The following is a 14410-nucleotide window of genomic DNA, read 5'->3' on the forward strand; positions in this document are numbered from 1 at the left end:
CAAGACTATGTGAAGAACTGAAACTCAACAGTAATAAGAGAAGCAACACAGTTCTGAAAAAGACAAAGGCAGACAGGTCCTTTACAAAATGGGTAACTTCACAGGTCATCAGGAAGGTGCTTGCTAATGGCCCATGAGATGTGACTAAGGCTCCACTACAGTGTCTACATGCATGGGAAGACACATGGCCCAGTTAGAACATGCTCACGTGTACAGTGCTTCAACTCCCTGCCAAAGTATCTGTGAGATTCTCAACACATTGAATACTCTTGCGTTCTGTGACCTAGTAATTCCACTGCTCAGTATTTGTCCAAGTTAAATGTATACATCCATAAGAGGCTTTTTATGAGATTGATAGTAGTCAACTTAGGTTATTGATGAACAGAATGAATAAGCGGTCATTTATTATTACTCATCAATAGGAAGGGAGGAGCTACTGATACCCAATGTGTATGTCTCAAAAATATAGGCTTAGAAGAACAAGTCCAAAGACTATCAAATTCCAAAGATGAAATGAAAACTTGTAAAATAAGCAGAAGAAGCCGTGTGAGTGTGACTGCTCAGCTTGATTGTGTGGACTTGATTGCCTTGGGAGCTGCCCCCGGGGGGTTGGTGGAGTAGTCTTGGATGTGTCTGAGTGCATCCTGGAGGGTGACCATGGGGATAACACCTGGTCCCTGGCTCCTTCCCCTCTGGCACTGTTCCCCTGCTCTGCTTCCAAGCTGCCATGAACTGAACAGCTTTGCTCCAGCACACCCTTGCACCATGATGTTTCTGCCTTGGAGCCAGATGACCATGGACTGAATCCCCTGAAACCATAAACTAAATTATACCTCTCCTCCTTCAAGTTGTGGGTGTTGGGTTTTGTGTCCCAGTGATTGGAAACTGACTAGTTTTCAGTGATGGAGATCAGGTGGTGTTCCCGTGTGGGAGGTATTGTCTGCCAAGAGGAGCTGGTGACTTTCTATGTGTTCTGTGTCCTACAGGGGCAGCACACTGGATCTGATCACTTAAGTGATTGATATTAGTCAACCTGGGTTATTGATCAACAGAGTGGATAGGCTGTCAACTGATCAGATCCAATGTAAATTAAAATTTAAATACATATTTTTTCATATAATTTTCATCATCTTGTCAAACCCTGAGGTCAAGAGAGAAGATATGAAACCACAGAGCCCCTTGAAGTTGCCATAACAAGGACATTTCTGGGGGAAAAGAAAAGCTGCTCCGAGCACACAGGACAGCAGCCCATGCTGCCACACTGGGATTCCCTCTCTGTCCGCATCCTTGCATGAGTGCTGTCCTGGCCCCACCCCCAGCAGCACAGGGGCTCTCTTTCCACACTGTGAACTGCTAGAAAGAAGAAAGGACAAGAGCGTGATCAGAAAATACAGTACAGTGAATATTTAAATGTAAAAATATCATATTAAAGGACACATGGCTGGGAATCCTCTAAAAGTACTCCTGTTCTCTTCGAAAAACACTTATCCGAGCACTCTTGCCACTCTCTGAAGCAGTTCTAGAAGTCCTCTTTTGTGAGGGTTTTTGGTTGCGACATTGTGGCTGCCTTGACATCCTGAATTAGTTCAAACTATTTCCCTCTCATGGTCATTTGGACTTTGTGCAAGAGCCAGTAGTTGCACAATGCCAGACCCAGTGCATAAGGTGGATGCGGACACAGCAGCATGTTTTAATTTAATTCAGGATACCAAGGCAGCTATGAAAAGGGGAGTGCATGGCAATATGTCTCTCACTATAATAATTTTTTTAAGCTTTATACAGTCACCGTATATAGGGGTACCTCGTTTGTGAAGTTAATTTTTTCCACAATTCTGGTTGCAAACTGAATTGAATGAGAACCGACTCAAATTCAATGGTGAGGTTCAATGCTGACCTTACGGGGAAATTTGATTTGGATCTTGTCCGATTCAGTTTGTGACCAGAGTTGTGGGAAGAATTAAGGGTGTGAACTGAGATGCCACTCTGCTTTGATCAGTCCTGCAGGTACTCTCTGGGATGATAATTTTTATGTGTCAACCTGCCTAGGCTTCGTTGTCCAGTCATTCGGTCAAACACCATCTACCTGTTGCTGTGAAGGCATTTCCTAGATGAGATTAACGTCTATACTCAGTTCACTTTGAAGGAGATTGCCCTCAGTAATGTGGGTGCACCCCTTCCCGTCAGTCAAAGGTTGTGAGAGCAAAGAGTCAAGTTTCCCAAAGAAAAACGAATTGTGCCCAAAACAACATAGAAACCTCGCTGGACTCTGCAGTCTGTTTCTTTGTGGAATTCAGAAGCAAGATAGCAATTCCAACTCTTCCCTAAATTTCCAGATTCTTCCAGTCTTCCCTGCAGATTTCCGACTCTACAGCCTCCATGGACAGGTAAGGCAGTTCCTTAAAATCACCCTCTTGCTTGTTCTGTCTTCGGCTGTGATTTCTCATGTATCTGTTTGTTGTCTCTCTCTCTCTTTCTCTCATGCATCTGGCTGTCTGTCTATCTCATGCATCTATCTATCTACTATCACCTATTTATCATCCATCTATCTATCACCTGTCTAGGGTCTAGGTACCTACTGATAACCAACTATCAGTCATCTGTGTTGGGCAGGTCAGGGTTCTCAGACACAGGTCCACTGGCTCTAGCCCAGGCCTGCCCTCCTGGTTCTGTGTTTCCCACAGCCTGAGCCTGACTCATACCAGCTGCATCTCTGTGGGGAGCAGCACGATGTTCTGTTCCAGGAAGCAGGTGGCCAGTGTGAAAGGTCGTTTATTTGGATGGAAACTTTCCTGAAGTGATTGATGAGGGTGTCTTCCCACTGGCATGTCTGGGGACGGGGACATTTATATTTCTGAATCCAGACTCCTTAAATGGGGTGCTGTATGGCTCACTCCATAATTCTTCATGATGTTCCTGTTCATTATTTTCTCTGTGAAAAATAGTGGCAAGCTGCCGGCTGCTGAGCTACAATCTCTCCAGCCTGGTCACTAGAGGACCTGTTCTCCTGGGGACATTTACATTGTTGATTGCTCTGGTGTAATTCAGCAAGTGGGTGAAGGTCAAGACCTCAAGATCATTCTGGGAATGATTCCACTGTGTATGGACCTGCACTGCGATCTCTCTGAAGGGAAGCCTCCTGGGCTCGAGAGGCTACTTCCTCTTCTGAGGTGTGCAGATGTTAGAGCAGCAGCTGCTGACACTGGGACATGTCTTCTTCCTGGCCTGTGTTGAGCTTTCTCTGAGAACTGGAGGTGGTGGTATCCACGGGGCACAGAAGGACTCTGATGTGGCTGTGCCCCAGGGTAGTGGCCCTCGGGCACACTCAGTGTGCACTCCCCAGGTGGGAGAGGACACGAGGGCCCTGTGGTGGTAGAAAATGTGGACTTGAATGTGCCCCGTGTGGCCACTGTGGAACTTCTCTCGGCATCATTGTTGTGGGTTAAATCCAGACGTCCCACAAATTCTCATGGGCTCAGGGGTGGGGTTTCTGAAAGCTTGATTGGAAGATGGGGGCTTAGAGCTGACGTGAGGTTAAGGGGCGGGGCCTGGTGGGAAGAGGCGGCCACTGGGGTGTGACCTGGAAGAGCCCTCTTCCTCCTGGCTCCTCCCTTCTTTCTGCTTCCTGTGCACCGTGAGGGGAGCAGTTTCCTCCACCAGACTCTTCCACCATACTTCCTGCCTTGGACCCAGACAAGCACAGACTAAACAGCAGAGGTAAAACCAAATCAACCTCTCCTCCTTTAAATTGCAGGTGTCTCAGCAACAAGAAAGTGACTAAGAAAATTATGCAAGCAAGAGGGCAGATGCAACCATGGCTAGTTTTGATAAGCAGAACCATGACAGCTTTTTGTGAGAATGATGGTGCTAAGGAAATGGGATACTGCATAGCAAGTCACCATGCACATCCTCGGCCAGGGTACCAAAATAAGTGACTTTGGGTAATTAATAAATGGTATCCCATCAGTCAATACTTCTTACTTATAGGCTGGGATTTTTAGATTTTCCATTTCCTGCTCAAGCAGAAACTAAAACATGCTTTTGTTTGTAGACAGGAGGTGTGTCTGCAAAGTGCTGGAAGCTAGGGGAGCATATATATCTTTCTACACAAATGCAGGAGCATGGATTGCCCAGGTGCTCAATGTCAGCACAGAAGAGAGCCTCAAGGGGGTGGTGACTATCTGTTATTCAAGGGACCTTGGGACGGGAGACTCACCTGGTGGTTTATCTGTCATCACACGTTTTTCTTGGAAAACTGGATCAGTTTCAACAATGTGGTAGTCAAGGTTGTAGACAAGGTTTGCAAGGGAATAGATTTAATACAGGACACATAATTTGTAGGATTATTTTATAATGTTCACCCAAAAAGTCAAATGCCAAAGAGGGCAAGTGCTCTGTCTGCACCCTAGAGACTGAAGAATCCAGCTGAAGGCCTGGATCCCACAGCAATGTCCTGCATGAGCCAGCCAGAGGCCTAGAGTGCAAGGCAATGTCTCATGCAAGTCCATATCAAGGATCTGCACTAGGAAGGCCCCAGGGCCAGTGGAGGGAGCTAGAAAGTCTGTGCCAGCAGGATGAAGGATCTCTGCCAACAGGCTGAGGGGTCTGCACTGGAGCCAGGAAGCAATACTCAAGACAAAGGCAAAGACCAGAACTCCCCAAAGAGAACAGCAGCCATCTCAACAACAGCGAGGTTCAGAGCTCCTCTGATGAAGAGAACAGCCAAGTTTGTATCAAGAAAACCAGCTGCAGCAAGCTTCTCCAGGAAAATCAGCAGTATGTGAGCGTCCCCTCCCTTCTCCTTTTATGCCGTTCCCGCAGCAATCCTCAGGTGGGCCTTCCACGCCCTGCACCACACTGACTCAGTTCAGCTGGGCATTCCCACGCAGGCTGACTGTAATTAAACCACCACAGTACCTTTTTAAAGCAGATATTTATTTACATAATGGGCTACTGCCAAGACCACTGCTCACATTCACTAGCCTTTGGTGATTGGAAAAACTATAGGACACACAGCATGGTGGTCACAGCATGAGGGGATTTCTAGGAAAACTCCCCAAACTGCTGTTCTAAATAATCATACAAACTGATTTGTCCTAGGCACTCCAGTGTTAAAATACGAATAACAGTGGTATGGAAAAGAATGGTGAGGGTGTTTGAAAGAGCTCAGTAAAATTCACTCCCATCCTGATATTCTGTAGTAATTTATTTTATTGGGACGTGTTTGTAGCACATCGTGAATGTGCTCATTGTGGGGAGCTGGCACATGACTTCTCCTTATATGTCCTCCCTCCTCCCTCAGGTCTCGGTCCCCTTCCCATTTGCCAAAGATCTATCCCCCTGGCTCCTATGACTTATATTTTATTTTGTTCTTGATTTATATCTTAGGTTTCTCATTTAAGAGGAATCATGATTTTTAAGCTTGTGTATATGACTTATGGATCCACTTAATGCTGTTTATCTAGAGCTTGTGTTCCGCCCTCAATGCTCAGGAGGAGCGGTGGGTGACACACAAGCGGGAATTCTGCTGCAATGGCACTCTTTTTCCCTTAACGACTCCTGTCTGGTCTCTTCAATAGCTGTGTATAGTCCCCACACAGATGTCCTGAATGCTGTGCTAGCCCGAGTCCCCTGACCACTCCTCCACGGTCAGCCTAGGAGGAGCTGCGCTGAGCCTGGGTCCTATCCAGCACCTGCTCCGTGCTGTGCGGCCTTGCGGGGCACTCAGGCCTTGCACAGCAACCCAGCTCCCTTCCTCCGTGCTGCACCATTTCCCTCCCTCCTCTCGGGCTTCTTCTCAGCCCAGTCTGGACAACTGTCTCAGTCACTTCCCTTGTTGCTGGGACCCCACACCTGACATGACATCTTAAAGAAAGACAGGTTTATTTTGGCTCACGTTTCAGTCCATAGTCGGCTGGCTCCAAGGCAGGAAGGCATGGCAGAGGGGCCTGGCGGAGGAGAGCAGCCCATGCCAGGGCGCACAGGAAGCAGGAACTGGGTGGGCCTTTCTGGCACGCCCCCAAGGCTCCCCCCTCTCCCAGCCAGCTCCACCTCCTAACAGCGAGTCAGCTATGAGCCCTGTAATCCAATCACCTTCCCCACACAGGAGGCCATTTTAGAGCTACCGTAATGGCTACCACGCTTGTTGCGTTCTCTCCGCTCTCTTCATTGGCTTATGTGTCCTGCGCTATAATAGGCCCATTCTTCCAGCTACCCTCGTTGTCATTCCACATCTACTTCTTTGAAATAAATCAAACTATGACTTCGATGCATCAAACTAATATTTTTCTTAATTACAAAACTAAATTTAGCCTGGGAGGCTACAGGGACACAGGCCTGCTCATCTGTTACTGGTGTCACTCAAATCCTTATGACTGTGAAAATAAATGTGGTAAAATGCCTCAAGAGCCCTAAGTCATTAATCCTCTTTAACCCAGTAATTGAACTTCTGAAAATCCATCCGGCAGAGTGAGTCCCAAACTCAAGCATGAAATTACACACAGAGATACCCATGATAGCATTATTCACAACTGCCCTAACTGGGAAAGAATCTAAATGTCCCATAATAGTCCTATTATAGGTAAGTGGTTTCACCAATGGAAGTAAAGACAATAAAATATTATAACGAGAAAAATATTAGTGTGGCATTTGGTGAGTGGCGAGCTGGACTCTCAAGGCTGACAGAGAGCGAGTGTGATCAGATAGAAGGAGGCTGAATGGTGGGAATCTCTGAATATTGTGGTTATCAAATGCTGTGTAACAAACATTTCCCAAGCTTAGCAGTGCAAAACACAAGTTATCTAATTTTTTAAACATGTGTGGAGAGAATCATTTATTATCATTTAGGAAGTATTTGTTGTATTCTTTGGGAGCAGTGCTATAAAATTCTTGACCCAGTCCTTTTTTAGACGTGATTCCCTGTCATTGATCATCTCCTTCTCTTTCTCACAGCTATGGAGAAATTCAGTAAGAATGGGAGCAGAAATCACTAAGTAGCCATGGACTGTGCGGTCAGATCCTGTGGCATTCTGCCATTTTATTAGTGGAAAGAGGATTTATAGTACTAGTCTTGCCTATATCATAAGCAGGTTTTAGAAACAAGAAAAAAGACAATGATAAGCCTTGACCTTCCACAGAAACTTACGGAGTTATTATGCAGTGTGATTAAAAAATACAGTGAACATTTAAATCAAAGCAACTTATGACATCAAAGGACACGCTGCTATGAATCCCCCTCAAAATCCTCCCCCTCACTTTAACCACACTTATGCCATCATTCACAACAAGGTGCCTTTTACTGTAATAAGTTTTTCTGAATTTAAATTTTGACCCCTTTAGTGCTCCCAGGAGAGCGGGGAAGGGAGACGCAGTGCTCATGCCTCTCTTGTTCCTTCTGCCTGGGTGGCCGGGTGCGTTGTTTCTGCCTCAGCTTGCGTTGGGCACTGAGATGATTTTGTTTTTCAAGTGACGCAAGGGCTCATGAGGGAGCGCTCTGGGCTTCCTTTCCTCCTGGGAGCGCCCCTGGCTCAGAGGCAGGCCCCAGGCTGCACCAGTCTTCACAGTGAGCTCCCTCTGTCTTCGCCTTTGTACGCTAACACACAGCCTGTCTCTCCCTGACTGATAGGGGCCAGGCAGTGGGTGTGGCCTGGGGAGGGGGTGCACAGAAGTGACTGAGCAAAGCCCCTTCTTCCCCACCCTGCAGCTGGAGAGGAAATGGACAGTGAACACGACTGTGGAGATTGACCTGCTGGAGTACACGCTTCTGATCTGTCACTTTGTTTTCTGAATTAAGGTTCATTACTTTGCCCCCCAAAACAAGGTGATTAGGTTTGAGGTTAGGTTGTGTGTCTTGAAGCACCAGCTCTGTTCCAACTACTTCTGAGGATCTTAGAATTGAGTAAGCCGTTGTACTTTACAGGAACCCGGGAGAACCTGGGTGAGAATAGAATGCCATGTGACTCCCCATAGAGCCTTCCCAGCTTCATGTAGTATTAATTTAGGTCCTTCCACATAGGTAAAGGCAATGTAAAGAACTTTGCTGAGGAAGTTGCCTGAAAGAAGAACGCAATGCTAATAACGCATTGTGCAAGTCATTTGCCTACTCCCTGTGGGTTCTGCCCAGAAAAGGGTCCTTCTAAGCATGCTTTTGCAGGTGTGTGCCAGACAGAGTCAGGCTCTGAGAGTGTGCAAAAGACCCTCCATGAAACTGCTTGAAGCAATGCTGTCCAGGGACTGGACTAGGCTAGACAACAGAGACTATTTCACTATTTTCCTGTTAAAAATGAATTGGATATGAGAAAATGCAAAACAAAAATCCTTCCATCTGAAGCCGTTGAATAGCTTTCAAGAAGCAAGGACTCAATGACCAGGATTCTGGAAAAAGGGGATTGCAGGGAAGGACCTTCATATTGTCACTTTTGCCCTCCGAAATTTGTGTCAAGAGTTTGAGAATTTGATCAGAGCTGTCTATAGTCTCCCAGACCCACGGGGACAAAGCTGGAGGGCAGAAGCCCAGAGTCACAGCGTGGTACCCCTCGGAAGGCTCAGGAGAGAGCCCTACTTCATCCCTGTAATTTTCTCCGGAGGCTGGCTGTCCTTGGCTTCTAGACATGACCCTCCATGCCTGCTTTTATAGTTCTTCCCCAGGTGCCTATGTTTTCTCCTTCCATCTGAATACCAGCCATGAGCATGTGACCTCCTTTTAACTAATGACATCTGAAGAGACTATTTTCAAAGAAGTTCTTATCCTGAGGCTAAGGCTGGTCATGGGCTTTGGGAAGACTCTCGGACTCAGGAGTGACCCTCTAGCAACCTAAGCTTGCCTCACAAGTCCTGTCATCTCGTCCGACTTATTTATCCACGTTATAATGAAGATTTCCTTATGGTGTTAGTGGGTTTGGTGGAGTCATCTGACCACAGTTAAATAGTAAATAGGTGGGAAAGTTCTATCTGCACTCACACAAACCAATTCTGAGAAAGTAAGGTTCTACTTGAGCAGTCAGTAACTTAGAAAATATGGGTAGTTTTTCCTAGTATCTTTGAACACAGATATTGTGTTAGAAACCAGTGACAATGTTTTGCGTGCTTTATCTATGTTCCACAAACCCATGAAAACTGGATATTTTATGAGCTTGAATGCTTTTCTTCAGCAACTTCAAACACATCATCTCTCTCCCCTGCTTGGTAGGAGAAAGCGCAGGCTGAAGGCAGCATCCGTCTGGAAGGGAGTTCCTCCATGGGCGTTCGTCTGTTCAGAGATCGCCCTGAGAGCAGCATGGGGTCAATGCGTTTCTTACTGTTCTTTAGGTATCTTTACCCATTTCCCTCCGACATCATTGCTGTGGAGTAGGGTGTACTGGGCGGTGTGAGACTTAGTCTACAAGTTTGGGCGCAGATCCTTCTGACACGGAGTGAGAATCTAGGGTCAGACGTCCTTAGATGCGCTGGGTTTGCTGCTCTCTTCATCCTCTGTGTCTGCCTTCTGGGAACCGTGCTCACTTCCTGTGTTTATGTTGTGTAACCGAGTTTACCTTTAGGCAGTCTTCAAGCCTGGTGACTTTGATTCAGGGCCTCTGATGTCACCTTCCAGAGGCTCGTGCCCCAGTGTCAGTCCCGCATCTCAGCAGGCTTAGTCATGGCCTTTCTTTTCTCCTCTGATTCAGAAAGACAGAACTGTTCAAGTATTTTATTGTGAAATTAGGAACGTACAGATTGCTTTTCAGGGGTGTTCTCTTTTCAAAGGAATGTAAGATTAAGGTGCAGACGTCTGTAAAAGCCCTCGAGGATACATCTTTTCAATGAAAAGATTGTCTATTTGCTTTGATTAAAAACAGCAGCATTCCCTGCTGCCAAGAACTCGCCTGGGCTTCCTTGGGCTCACGCATCACAACGAGCTGTATTCAGAGCGTCAGGGCAGAGAGGCTCAAAGAGGCTCCTGGGGCTGGCTGCACATGGGCTGCACTTTCAAGATCACAGGCAGCAAGTTTCTTGACATCTTTGCTCTCAGCGATCTGGCCAGATGGCTCCAGGAACCGGCCTCCTGCTCTGTGTCCACAGAGCAGGTGCCCAGGCTCACGCAGTGCACAGCTGCCTGGGGACGTGCATCCCTGTCTGGTTCTGTGTCCAGAGGGAGAGCAGGCAGCAGGGCCTCTGTGCAGGGTGTGGTCGGTGCATTTAGTTCTGGTGGGCTGAGGTGGAGCACTCCAAGGCTGGGAGGGGAAAAAAGAAGGAAGACACAGCCTACCGGGCTCTCAGCGGTGGTGTTGACAGTGGTAGTGATGCTGATGGTGACGATGGCCTTGACAGTGTTGGTGACATGATGATGGTGATGAGACACTGACAGTGAGGACCATAGAGCTGGTGATGGTGGTGAAGACAACAGCAGTGGTGATGATGATGTGGGAGGGGTGAGCGCAGTGATGACACTGGTGGTGGTGGTGGTGGTGGTTCTGACTCCTGTCCAGAGTTTGTTGTGTTTCCAGTGCCTACCTCTAATTTAAGCTTCCAGCCTGGGGATGTGGTTATTATCATCGGTCTGAGTTACCACGTCTGGAGACTCTCCTCAGTGGAATCTCCCTCTGCAGGTGTGAATAGTCCTTCTGGAAAAACCATCATCTGGCCTCTTGGAACGACTGTCTCCCCAGGATCTGTTCTACACGAGGTGTTCAAGTGGAGGTGCCATCTGTGCATATGACGTGTGGGGGTCACAGGCTGAAGCCAAAGACAGAACATTTAGGGGTGGGTGACAGTGCATGACCTGTGCTCAATGTCACAGCCCTCAGCAGAAGCCCTGCCTAGTGGCATTCACAGGAAGATCCTGGAGCAGATGTGGGTTGGTGCAGGAAGACATCGAGGATGACAATTTCCCATCTCCTGGCCTGGGCAGGGCTGCTCCTTACAGGCCCAGAAGAAAGAGGCACCACTCAGGGTCAAAAGACCTCTGCAGAGCCACATTCTCACACACACACACACACACACACACACACACACACACTGTCGACTCTTCCCTGCTAGAGGTCAGAAGGAAGTCCAATTTTCTGACGTGTCTGTGGTCCTTTTCCCAGGCGCTGCTCTCTGGGTGGAAAGATGCGACCCACCTAGAAATTACGTCACAGCAGGCCCTTAGTGGTGGCCTCCTGGAGCCTCTTTCAAGTGGGTCTGCCCTTCTGCTCCTCTAAAAGAACACGATTACTTTTTATGCTCAAAGTTTTACTTATTCATCTTACAGGCCTTTTTACATCTTACCGGTGTTTTTCAAAGCACCAAGCACAAGTACCATAAACAGGCTATTTTGAACTCACACATCAAAATCTAGTCAAAGGGGAGTCACAGTTTCCCTCAGAAAGTATTTCTTCATGCAGTTCTCAAATGTAAGGTTCTTATGCTTTCAAGTTTGACATTTGAAAGCGTGTTTCCCTCCATTTTGGTGGAATACAGCACAGATACACAAAATGTGGACGTCGTAAAAGTACGGCCAGTGGCTCATCTTCAGTTAGCACTCAGTGTTGTCGATGTCTAGGCTGAACAGTGCCGCCAGACACGGCTCCCACCTCATGGCTTCCAACAGCCGATCTCAGCTGCGCCTGTTGTTGAATTCACAAAGGAACTTTTGGAACAGGCGCTACACTGGGAGAACTACAGGGAAAAGCTGGGGCTCTGGCTGAGGCCGTCTTCCCCCAGCAGGGCGTGAGGGGGTTTCCATAGGTGGCCAGGCTAAGGAGCTTGCAGGTAGGGCTGCCCTCATCCCTTAGGCCCGGGCGGCTCAAAGCCCCCTACTGTTCTTCTCCAAGGGCGATGTCTTTCTGGCTGCTCCTAGTCCAGTGCTGTCACCTTTTGGTGTCTCAACCCAAGCCTGGGTGCTTAACCAATACCTTGCCTTGCCATCTCTGCCTGGCTCTGGGACTGACCGTGTCTGAGGCCCTCATTCATTCTGCATCTTGCTTCAGAATGAGGACCGCTTTCACAAATGACATGAACCAAAATGCCAGACTTATCTGTCTGTGATTTACTTTTCTTTTAAACCTTGGCCCTGTGATGTTTTTATTGGTGAGTTAGTTTTCTGACACTTTTAAATATATTTAAGCAATATTATTATAGTTTATATCTAGATGTTCCCCAAGAGCTTCATGCAGGCATAGGCAGGGATCCTGGACAGGAATTGGATTATGAGTGCTGACAGCTGACTTGCTGTTAGGAGGTGTGGCCTGGTGAGGGGTGGGTCTTGGGGGGCGTGGCCTGGAAGTGTCTCCCTCCCTCTCTGGCTCCTCCCTTCTTTCTCTGCTTCCTGTCCTCCAAGCCCTGAGCAGCTCTTCCTGCTGTGGCCCTCTGCCATGCTGTCCTGCCTTGGAGCCAGCCAACTATGGGCTACACTGAGGGCAAAATAAGTCTCTCCTCCCTTGTGTTGGGGATGTCAGGTATTTTGTCCCAGCAGTGAGGGAAGTAACTATGACAGGTATTTTCTTGTTGTTCACATTATGGTGGGACATTCTTGTATTTCTGTGGGTGGAGCTCATCAGTCTCTTAACCCTGTCTTAGATAAATCTGTGTAACATGAATGTGGTACCCAGTGCATGGGGCAGTAACTGAAGCCACCCAGCTAGCTCAGGGCCCAAGACCCTGCCTCTGGCTCCATAGCTGCGACCATACTACCAGACATCTGTCACGTCCATGCTGCCACCCTTCTACTCTGAATGCTCACAGTAAGTGAATCCCTGCCACCTTGCTTGTGTTTCTGGTCATTAACTTGTCTATGAGATCAACATGGAGACCACTGCCTCCCGAGACTGTGCTCAGACACCTGGCTGTCCTTCCCATGTCCCCACCTGCCCTGGCTACCCCCCCCCACTAAAGCTTTCTTCCCAGGAAGGTGGTTTTTTCCTGCCCAGCAATTGTCCTAACACTCTCCTGAGTCTACCTTTGTCACGGTACACGTGGCTGATAATGATTTGAACTTTTCTGGCTCACTTTTATAGCTATCATTTGCTGGGCCATTAGCGTGTGCCCAACTCTGCCATTAAGTGCTTTGGTCTGTGGGTCTCGATTACGCCTCCTCACATCAGTCAGCAATTTCACTTTTCTATGCCCACTTTACAGACTAGAGACAGGCCAGAGGAGATGAGTCTGACTCTCTGAGATCACAGAGGGCAGCTCTGTAGGAGGCCAGGTGTCAACTCAGGTCAAGCTGATTCCCAAACTTGAGCTTCTGGAAGGACAGAAGGACCCTGGAAGGACACTGCTCTGTTAAAACATCTTGTGCAAAGAGAATCACCGTAACCAGTTTCCAGGAAAGATAACTGAGGTACAGAGAAGGCTTCATTCATTCCCATGTATGAGGAGTGTCCAGGGTCATCTACTTTTATTTAATAGAACTCTAGGTGAGGAAACCAAACATATTATCACCTACAGGTAGACAAGTAATACATCTTATAATTTTCTTTACTATTCTTTCTTTTTGTTTTGAGGTCTCTTTTTACCTGAAAAGGATGAATTTAAAATACCTGGGTAGTTTTACTTGTTTATGTGTTTATACGTGATGGGTAATTTTGTGCCCATGGTACCCAGGTTTTGGACAAACATCAGTCTACATAGTACTATGATGCTATTTTTTAGATGTGACTAACATGAAGGTTCAAAGCTGTAAAACTACTAGTAATGTAGGGAAAACCTTTATGACACTGATGTGGGAAATGATTTTTTAGATCTGATCCCCAAATCAGAGGTAACAAAGTAAACAGACAACTGAGATTGCATCAAACTAAAAATCTTCTGCACAAAAAGGAAACAATGGAGGAAAAAGGCAATGCACAGTATGGGAGAAAAAATTTGTGAACCATACATTTAATAAGGGATTAATACCCAAAATATATAAGGAACAGAAAACATTCAATAGTAAATAATTAAATAACCCAGTTAAAAGGCATTTCTTAAAAGAAGACATAAGTGGCTGATAAGTTTATGAAAAAAAATTCTCAGCATCAGTAATATCAGGGAAATGCACCTTATAATTATAATGAAATATAACCGATATCTGTTCATCTGGTTTTGTCAAAAAATAAAAGATATTAAATATAAGTAAGGGTGCAAGAGAAAAGGGAACATTGTATACGGCTGGTAGGCATATAAGTTAGTACATCTATTACAGGAGGCAGTATAGAGGTTCCTTAAAAAATTCAAACTAGAGCTATTATATGAGCCAGCTGCCCTATTACTGAGTATGTATCCAAAGGAACTTACATCAGTATGCCAGAGAGAAACTTAGACACCCATGTTCGTTACAGCACCATGGACAACAGCCAAGATATGAAGTTAACCTGTCTGTTTACAGGTGAATGGATTTAAAAATTATGTGTCTATCTATCTATCTATCTATTTATCTATCTATCTATCTATCTATCTATCTATCTATCTATCTATC

This window comes from Chinchilla lanigera, unplaced genomic scaffold (assembly GCF_000276665.1).
Source record: "Chinchilla lanigera isolate Chin_1 unplaced genomic scaffold, ChiLan1.0 scaffold00103, whole genome shotgun sequence".
Classification (NCBI taxonomy): domain Eukaryota; kingdom Metazoa; phylum Chordata; class Mammalia; order Rodentia; family Chinchillidae; genus Chinchilla; species Chinchilla lanigera.